The sequence below is a fragment of the Marmota flaviventris genome, chromosome 2 (genome assembly GCF_047511675.1).
Source record: "Marmota flaviventris isolate mMarFla1 chromosome 2, mMarFla1.hap1, whole genome shotgun sequence".
NCBI lineage: Eukaryota > Metazoa > Chordata > Mammalia > Rodentia > Sciuridae > Marmota > Marmota flaviventris.
Window position 1 is genome coordinate 66,932,528 of NC_092499.1, and position 9,913 is coordinate 66,942,440.

General features: G+C 42.9%; 1 pseudogene; it reads left to right on the forward strand.

Annotated features, from left to right (window-relative positions):
* Positions 1-2,621: 2,621 nt before the first annotated feature.
* On the forward strand, positions 2,622-5,113 carry LOC114087878 (protein O-linked-mannose beta-1,2-N-acetylglucosaminyltransferase 1-like; annotated as a pseudogene).
* Positions 5,114-9,913: the final 4,800 nt, after the last annotated feature.

The window sequence follows — 9,913 nt, forward strand, 5'->3', positions numbered from 1 at the left end:
AGGTCAAGGCTATGTTCACTCCCTGATCCCACTTTGTCTCTGTCCTTCAAGTCTGGATGCCATTTGAAAAATGTGTATTTGTACATAGTAACACTATGATATGTACAAAGAAAAATATATTTTTTTAAATATGGAAAAACATAAAAATTAGAATTACCTGTAATTCCATTTCCTCTAGATGATTGCTTTCAATATTTTGGTATTTTCTTTTCTGATTTTTTTTTTCAACAATCTGCATAATTTCCTTTCTACAATCACATCATAAACCTTTCTTCCTGCCATTTAAAATCCATCTAATGGATGGTCAGTAATTTATTATAAGACTAAGTGTTAAGCAATTTCCTATTATTGGACACACAGGTTGTTTTCAGTTTTCATTATACATATGCTATTCTACAAGTTTTGTTCTACATAACTCTTTGCCCTTTTCACAAATAATTTTCTTAGGGTAGATTCCAAGAAGTGGACTTTCTGGGTCAGAAAATTGCATATTTTCAGTCCCTTTAGGCATGTGGTTAAAATCACTCCACCTCTAGATACAGGGCTGCCTTGTTTGGTTGAGCGGATTAAACACTGCACAAAGTGTTTAATCCTACCTGAGAGGATGAGTTGGGGCTGAAATCCACTCTGCATTTCCCTTGCTCAGCCTTGCTCCCTGCAAGTGCCACATAACATAGGGGGAAAGGGATGCTTTCAGCTTTTCTGCACAGCTCCACCAGATTGCTATGTCATACCACTCAGCTGCAGGGGAGTAAGGCCAGGGCTCCAGATGTCAAGGGGAGGGGACTTTGTCTTTCCACCTGGTCTTCCCATATAGGTGTCTCTCTCTTTTTTTTTTTTTAATTGGACACAGGTACTGTACATGCTAACTGGAAGCTGGCTTAACAGTATAACAAAAATAACAATATTTTAAAAATTGACAAGTTGATAAACAAAAATTGATATCTTATTCAAATTTATGTTGAATGTCTCTTTCAGTGGTGTGGGTTACCAAAAGTCTCCCTTCAAGCCACCTCCATGTCATGCATCTTCTTATAAAAATCCCTTCAAATAATTGTTCTCTGGATCACAAAATTCTCCAAATTGGGCTTTCAGTCATATCACTGTCTCTGCAGCCCTGATGCCAGCAAAGTATGTGTTTCTTAGCAACTTCCTCTCCGCGTCTGATATCCACTTGGGCAAAACCAGTTTTGCAGGAAAGCTAATGTCATGTAGCTTATGCTTCAGGGCCCCTTCTTCCACCTTGGGTCGAATATAGTATTGGTCCTTTTTTTAGAGAAGGGTCACCCAAATTTTATAACCTTCAGACTCTGTAATACATGGCAAGGGCAATTCCATATATTACTCATCTTGATTTTTCCCAGTCCTAAATTTCATTTGAGTTTCAGGAGCATGAATTGAGGTCTTTGGAATTCATGGACATAGGAAACAGCTATTTTGAATACTTTCTTTAGACTAGTCAGCTCTTTTAGTTTCTTCTTTATACTTTCTTCTCTTGTCACCTCAAGAGGACAAGCATCTCTTCTGTTCACACAGGCCTCATCCAGGAACCCGCAGCTTCGCATTCCCATTCATGTCATCATATTCTTTTGCCAGAATCCTCAATTCAGTCCCTGGTTAACAAAGTTGTCAGTGCTCCTGATTATATTCATGCTGACTTTGAACCTCTTGGCAACCACAGACAACCCCTCAGGCTACTTAAATATATGCACATTATTAGACCAATTCTTTTTTTGAGACATCTGCTCACCTGGTGGTGCTAAAGGGTCTAATTTTGCTTTGTAAACATAGCCAGGGATGTTGGATTTAAAGGTATTTCAGTCAAACTGCCTGGTGTTACATCCTGTCTTTCCCCCCTCTAACTTGGACACATTCCTTGAACTTTTTGATTTTCTCATTTTTAATATGAGGATAATAGCAATACTTACCTGAGTTTTCTGAAAAATAATGACATGATGCATATTAAATATTTAGAAAAGTGCCTCTAATTTACTTAGTTATTACAATAATAATTATCATTGCTTTAAAAGCTGCAATAGTTAGAATTATGGTTTGGAAAGAGAACAAAGATGAGATCTGTTTTATTCAATACCCAAACGGTGGCTGGCACTTAATAGAGGTATAGTAGATGTTAGAGCTCAAATGAGTGGAAGAATGAAGTATATAATTCTGGAATTTGCCGCATTTGAGTTGAAGGGCCCCAAAGAAATTGAGGTTTGGTTCAAGAGATTAAAGAAGCAGATGGTGGATGCGGTTGTTTATGATTTAGTCATGGATTATGAAAACCTTCAGGTGGGGAAAAAAAATCAAAACTAAGACAGGATTGGCATAAGGGAATTTGGCTGTTTCCTCTAGACCCAGGAATCAGCTACTGAGAGTCTATTGTGCCAGTTTAGCTGGCAAGCAATCCTGTGCTGAAACCTGGCCAGTGGGAGAAGGTGGGAGTGAGTGGGGGGTAGGGGCATTAGCATCAGAAGACCTGCCTGAAAACAGGGCTTCTCAGCCTTAAGCCTCCAGAATTGTGGCCCACAGACTCTGAGACTGGGAGAGGGTATTCTGTGAGCCCTCTTAAAATTATATGCAGGAGGGGACTGTCCAGGACAGTGACTCCCTAATCTGATATGGATGACTGGAAGCCCAGCCCCCTCATCAAGCTGACTGGGGCTAGGAAGAAACAGAGCTGGCATCTTACCTGTATAAACTGACCAACCAGTAAGCCCTGCAGAGATTCAGTTGGACACAGGCCATGCTTTTCCACTGGTTCCTGTCATTGACAGCATCAAGTTGATCCTGGCAAGCAATCAGCGAAGCTCGTGAAGACCTGGAGCCAGAGCAAGACTATAATGAGGCCCCAGGCCATCTGAGCCCCCAGGGTGCAGAGACAGCAGTCCCCAGCTGTTCCTGAATGTGGAGGTGTGCTCAAGCCACAGCAAAGTGTATGTGGCAGTGATGGTACCACAGCCCTGGAGGATGAGGCCCAGGAGCACAGCTGGGCATCCATTCATCATCCTCAACCAGGCCATGGGTCATGTGACGGCAAAAACGTGTGTTTGACATGTATTCACCTCATGAGGGTCAGGCCATGGTGCTGTTCTTCAACATGGTGAAACCTGGCAGAGTGCTCATCTGTGCCATCAAGGATGAGGGCTCCTGCCACCTTAAAGATGCAGACAGGGCTCTGCTGAGGAGCCTGGGCAGCCAGGCCAGCCCTGCCCTGGGATGGGGGAGGGTACCTGGGCCTTTGTGGGACAAAAAGGAGGTTCTGTCCTTAGGGAGCAACATTCTAAGTTGCCTGCCCTTTCCTCCTGGGCAAAACCAGTCCTGCTGAAGACAGAGGTACCATGAGCTCGGCTGAAGGGACAGAGTGACACTGAGAAGACACAGAGCTGAACTGGTGCCGCAGGTGCTTCTGCAGCAAGGTTGAGGGATATGGGAATGTGTGCAAGGACCCACTGAGATCAGCCCTGATCCGCTCCCTGACAATAAGGTATTCAGTATACCCGTGGCTGTCATTGTAGGAAACCGGCCCACGTAATCTGTACAGGATGCTTCGCTTTCTGCTTTCAGCCCAGGGGATGTCTCCAGAGATAGTAACAGTTTTCATTGGTGACTACTATGAGGAACCGATGGATGTGGTGTTTTTGTTTGGCCTGAGAGGCATCCAGCACACCCCATCAGCATCAAGAATGCCGTGTGTCTCAGCACTCCAAGGCCAATCTCACTGCCACTTTCAACCTATTTCCAGAGGCCAAGTTTGCTGTGGTTCTGGGAGAGGACCTGGACATGGCTGTGGGTGTTTTATCAGTTTCCTAAGCCAATCTATCCACCTGCTGGAGGAAGATGACAGCCTGAGCTAGAATGACCAGGGTTAGGAGCATACAGCTGAGGACCCAGCACTATTGTACCATGTGGAAACCATGCCTGGGCTGGGCTGGGTGCTCAGGAAATCTTGGTATAAGGAGGAGCTTGAGCCCAAGTGGCCCAATCTGGAAAAGCTCTGGGCCTGGACATGTGGTTGAGGATGCCAAAATAGTACTAGGGCCAAGAATGCATCATTCTCATTTCCTGATCCTACTACTTTGGCATCATGGGTCTCAACATGAATGGCTACTTCCACGAGGCCTACTTCAAGAAGCAAGTGTTCAACATGGTTCTAGGTATCCAGATTTGGAATGTGGACAGTCTGAAGAAAGAAGCTTAGAAAGTGGAAATTTACAGGCTACTCAACGAGGCTGGAGTTCTGGACCACAGCAAAAATCCTTGTGAAGACTCCTTGATGCTGAATGCAGAGGGCCACACCTGTGTGGCCTTTATCCAAATGGAGTAAAAGATGACTACATCACCTGGACTCAGCTTGCCAAGTGCCTGCATATTTGGGACCTGGATGTATGTAGAAACCACCAGGCCTATGGCAATTATTTCAGAAGAAGAACCACTTCCTAGTGGGGGTGGGTACCAGCCTCCCTTTACTCAGTGAAGAAGCCACCATCAGTCACCTCAATTTTCATGGAGCCACCCCCAAAGGAGGAGGAAGCCCTGGAGCCACTGAACAGACATGAGACTCCTCTAGGACCCTGCAGGGCTGGGTACTGTGTACCTCTAAGCAGGCTAGCCCTTTGCCCCATCCTGTAGGACTTTGTAGGTGCTGGTAGGGGCTGGGGCTTATTTGTTCTTAACATGAGATTTAATTACTAACTCCAAGGGGAAGGTTCCCCTGTCTCAATACCCCTGTTCCTAAAGTTAAGGTCTATTTATTTACTTACTTATTGGAGAAGGGCAGGAGAGCACCTGGGAATCTTTAGGATACCTGGGAAACTGATCTTGACTTTTGTACATCCCCTCCTCCCAGGCCTGGCTCAGAATCTAACCTATTTACTGAGTGTCCTAAGGGCCTGGGGAATGGGCCAGACCTGTGGGGCTTTGGTTCCTTTTTGGCCAGGGATATTGCCCCAAGGGTGGGACTGGCTCTTACTCAGGAAATTGCTGCGGCCAGCCCATGAACAGGCCCACATGGGGAGCTCATGTGCTGACAAAATCTCACTCAGAGACTCTTCGACACTGGACCAGGTCCCCTCTCAACCTCCTCTTTGTCCAGATTTATCAAGCTGGATAAAAAGGAGAAAAAGCTCAAAAAATTATATGCAGGATTGGGGGAATGTCTCATTATGACTATATACATATTATTCTGAGGATCTCAATACTTTTGACAATTCTCAAACATACCAATATCTAGAAAGAATTAAAAATACTCTGGGTTCTGCTCAAAATTATGGAGCAAGAAGGGGATGGTTGAGGATCCAGAGTGGCAGCAGAGGGAAATCGGAGTCAGGACACTGAGATCTGAAAGCAACATTTCATTAGTGGCATCATGGCCCAGAGGAATAATTCCCAAAGTCTGAGCCCCGAGTGAAGCTGGGCTTTCACTTTTATACATAAGCAAGTTTGGGGTCCATCAAAGCAAGAGAGTTGGTGCAATTCAGTGGAGGGTGCATTCTACATTCCTTTCATGGTGCATGCTTGTCAACAACTTGGAGACTCTTAGCTCATGTAGCTTAGGGATTTTTATTGCATGAAGCCTAAAGGGAGATTGTTTTATCCCTGTTGCTTTGTTTCCTGCCTCTGCTACTGCAGTTATCTTTTACAGGTACCTGTTAGTCACTGCAAGCCTCTGCAGTTCAATGTCAGTAAGCAGAGCTGCCAAGCCATAGTCTGTGAGCTCTTGAACTACTAAAGTCCCCATTTTATTCTACCACACCATGAGTGTGGAAGACAGAGTGGCAACATTCTGTGTGACATCTTCCATCACTCTGCCCCTCATGTAGGAGAAAGGCTGTTTTTCAGATCTAACTCTACTGTCCTCTCCAGAATTGCACCACTGGGGTCTCCCTGAGCATTAGCCAGTCTTGCTATTTTTCCTGGGATATTAACCTGACACTTAGCTTCTGCATGGGGTTTAAACCAGGCCACAACCATGCCCTAAAGGTGCCTAGCTAAAAGACAGAAGATACACAGAGGAAGCATCCAGGACTGAGGAAAAGAATGGATCAATGTCCATGTTGACCTCCTGGCTTAGTGGGAATGACATACATTCCTCCTTCCTTTACTTGTTTTATTTTAGAAGACCTGGGAGGAAAAGCTCCATGTGATGACATTGAATTTTTGGAAGAGATTTTTAAGATGAATAGCTCCTGACTTTGATGAGAATATTAAAAACTTCCCCCTAGTTATTAGAGACACTGGAGTGTTCAAGACTTTGCCAGTCAAAGGTTGGGTTTTGATGGAGATTAGGCACTTAAGGTAGGGCCAACAAATGGCTTTCAGCTTTGAAAAGCTGTACAAAGAAAGAATAACTTTACAGAATAACCTTCTATAGGTCCAGTCTAGCTATGGGTGGTTTTATGTTTTGTTTTGTTTTTTTTCCTAACAAGCTTCTTCTAGTCTTGTTATAGAATCTCTCTGAGGTTTATTAAACAGCAGTCAGGCTGGAGTCCAGCAGTTGGCCAGGTGGGTTCAGCCTCCGTGACCTGCCACCTTCTTCCATGGCCTGCTCACCTGGCCCTGAGATGCAGGAGGTGGGAGTGACTTTGAGACTGAAAGTGAACCAACTACTCATTTGACCTTGATAGCATTGGAATATATCTTGAAATAACTGCTATTTTTTCCTATCAATACTTTTTAAACATTATTTTTTTTATTGTTTTTGTTGCACTGGGAATTGAACCTAGGGCCTGGCAAAGCCTAGGCAACTGTTCTACTACCGAGCTACATCCCCAGCCCAAAAATTACTTAAAAGAAAAAAATGTAACTATTAGATGTGAATGACTAGAGATTTTATGGGGCTGACTGTTCTACACATCAGGGGGATCATGCTAATTCCAATCTTCTTTTTACATAATACCACCCCACCCTCCAAGTACACACTTTAGGTCAGGGATTTTAGATTATATGACTTGTTTGCTGCAGTTCTGTCCCAAATATTATACCTTGTCTCCCAATAAAGAACAAGATTCCAATTATCCTCAGTGGTATTGACTTTTTGTATTAACAACAATTTGAAATATGCTCTAAGAATGAAGATAGGGACACTCAGATCCAGTTCTACTTTTTAATTCACCCTCAGCAGGAGAAAACTTGTCAACTTTTTGTTGAATATGCACAATTCATGATGTAATAAAAGCTCAATCTTATCATTATTAGATTTTTGGCTCTCTCACAAATTTAGCCCTCTAAATTTGTACTCTATCCTGAGAAAAGAGTTGGCAAATAATAGATAGCCATTTCAAGTCTCAACACAAAATCTCAGTTCAGTAACCAGAATCAATCTGATCCATGACATGAATCAATGTCTTCATTCAGAGGGGAGATGGTTCCTCTTTTCTGGGCTAAGGTCAGGAGTTGGCAGCTGCCTGCCTTTAAGGCTCTGTTCTTTCTGTCATTCACCTTCTTGTAGACTCCCATGCTGCTATTTCATATCCTGCAAGGGCTGAAAGGGGCAGAAAGGCCAGAGGAGGTAAGAGGAAGGGAGAGCTCTCACTTGGCTAAGTGGCCTTTGTTCTTCATCTGGAAAATGGTTAAAGCTCCTCCTTTCTCTCCTGTGGTCTGCAGATACATCCATCACTGGGAGCCTCTCATATGCAAGTCTGGAACTGTGGGTGCTGCCTTCCTTTTTCTAAGTATTATATGAAATAATAACAACACACCTTCCTTGTTTCCCTAGCTCACAGTGCTTACAATTGTCCACAAAACTTGATTGCTCATATTCCTTCCCAATTCCATATTCAGAGACTTCAAACTGATAGCTGGAATCTGGCCATAGTGGGAATATTTACACTCAGGAAATTGGTAGACGCAAAAAAGACAAAAGAGCAACAACAAAATCAGAGCTTTTCTTTCTTTTTTGCCACTGCAGAATTGAACTTAAACATTTGCCAGCCTACCACTGGGTCTACCTTGCCAACGCTCAAGCTATTAGAATCCCCTTCTTCTCACAGGTAGTCTTCTTGGGTGGAATTTAATCAGCTCTGACACAGGTCTCTCTCCTGTATCTACAGAAATTCTTATCATCTTTGTCTTGCCAAACTCTAGAAAAGGTAAAGGCAATAAAAGCTGCTTTCTCCAAAGAATCTATTCATTCTCTACAACTTCACAATTCATTCCTTTTTATAGCCTTTTATCTTGATGAGTGGGCCAACTATCATGGAACCAGTTGAATTGATCATTTCTTTTGTAAACTTTTCATCTAAGGAGGCTATCTCACATTTATTTTGGTACTTGATGTGTATGAGCCTTGTTTTAATTCCTCTTCTTTATCTACTTGTCATTCTGGGCCAGGTTATGATCCTAGGGCTTTAAAAATGCTGGAGAAGCAAGCACAGTCCCATGTCATAGGCACTTAGAATTTGTGTAGTCCAATATGGTGGCCACTAACCTCCTATGGCTAAATTTGCATTTAAATTAAAGTAAATAAAACTTAATTCCTCAGTTGCACTGGCCACATTTCAAGTGCTAAATAGCCATATGTGGCTGGTGGTTTCTTATTGGACAGAACACTTCCAACATTGCAAAAAGTCATTTTGGCCAGAGCTAATTTATCGGGACATTGCCATGAGACGTTTAAACTGGCAGAGATCTAATATGATAATGAAGGCGAGCTCTAATTCAATATAAATGCCAGTGCATATTAAATTAAGATGCTCAGAGTTTAGTTTGTACAGGCCATAAAGCATTATGAATTAAGATTCCATTATCAAGCACTAGACAGGGACAAAGGAGTGAGATTGCTTCATCTTGTGATGATGCGCCATTGAAAATGGTACTGGCAAATGTCCTTGGCAAATATCATACAATGTATGTACTCTGAACTTTGTCACTTGCTTTTACAAGAGGAAGTGAGGGGAAAGGGAAAAATAATACAAGGGGGACAAATGAATGTCAGTAGAGGGGGCAGAGAGAGAAGAGGGGAGGGGAGGGGAGGGGAGGGGGGATAGTAGAGGATAAGAAAGGCAGCAGAACACAACAGACACTAGTATGGCAATATGTAAATCAATGGATGTGTAACTGATGTGATTCTGCAATCTGTATATGGGGTAAAAATGGGAGCTCATAACCCACTTGAATCAAAGTGTGAAATATGATATATCAAGAACTATGTAATGTTTTGAACAGCCAACAATAAAAAATTAAAAAAAAAAAAAAACAAAAAACATCACTGTCTGACAATGTCATCCTTCAGTTTCTGTCAGTCTACCTAGAGTTGGAAATCGGGATGTGGGACTGAGAAAAGGGAGCTGAGGGGTGTTGGCCAAGGTAAATTGAAAGCTGATAGTTTTAGTAGAGCCTAAGATTTATGGCATCCAGGAAAAATGCCTTCCCTACCAGGCTTTAGAAATTTTTCTTGTTATGTAGAATTTTCAGGATTATTAGATTTGACTTAGGGAGCTTGACTTGCACCATCATTATCTGTTGATTATAAACCTAGTGAGTGGATTCTTACAGTATAGGCTGTGGGCTTTCCCAAAATCACAAGAAAGGGGACTTCACATTCATGATTCAGTGTACAGATATGAATTAGTGTATGTTTTGAGGTAGTTATGTTAGATCTGATCACCAGTTTTGAGGTCCAAGCAATGGGCCATGCCTGGGTAATACCTCAGAGCTATCACCATCAAAATTACTGTGCAGTACCTTGAGGCCACTGTAGATGGAAAGCTTGAGTGAAAAATGGCTTTGGTCTTGAAAGCGGCCTTCTGAGGGCAACCCGTCAAGTCCAGTGCTTGAGGAGCCTCTGTGAGTGGTGAGAAATCTTTATAACCTGGAGCAGAGACAGCAGTGAGGCAGTTTTGCTGAAGTATGTAGGCTTAATGGTCTCTATATTGTCATCCTGAGTTATGAAGCTTTTCCAAGGCTGATGGCG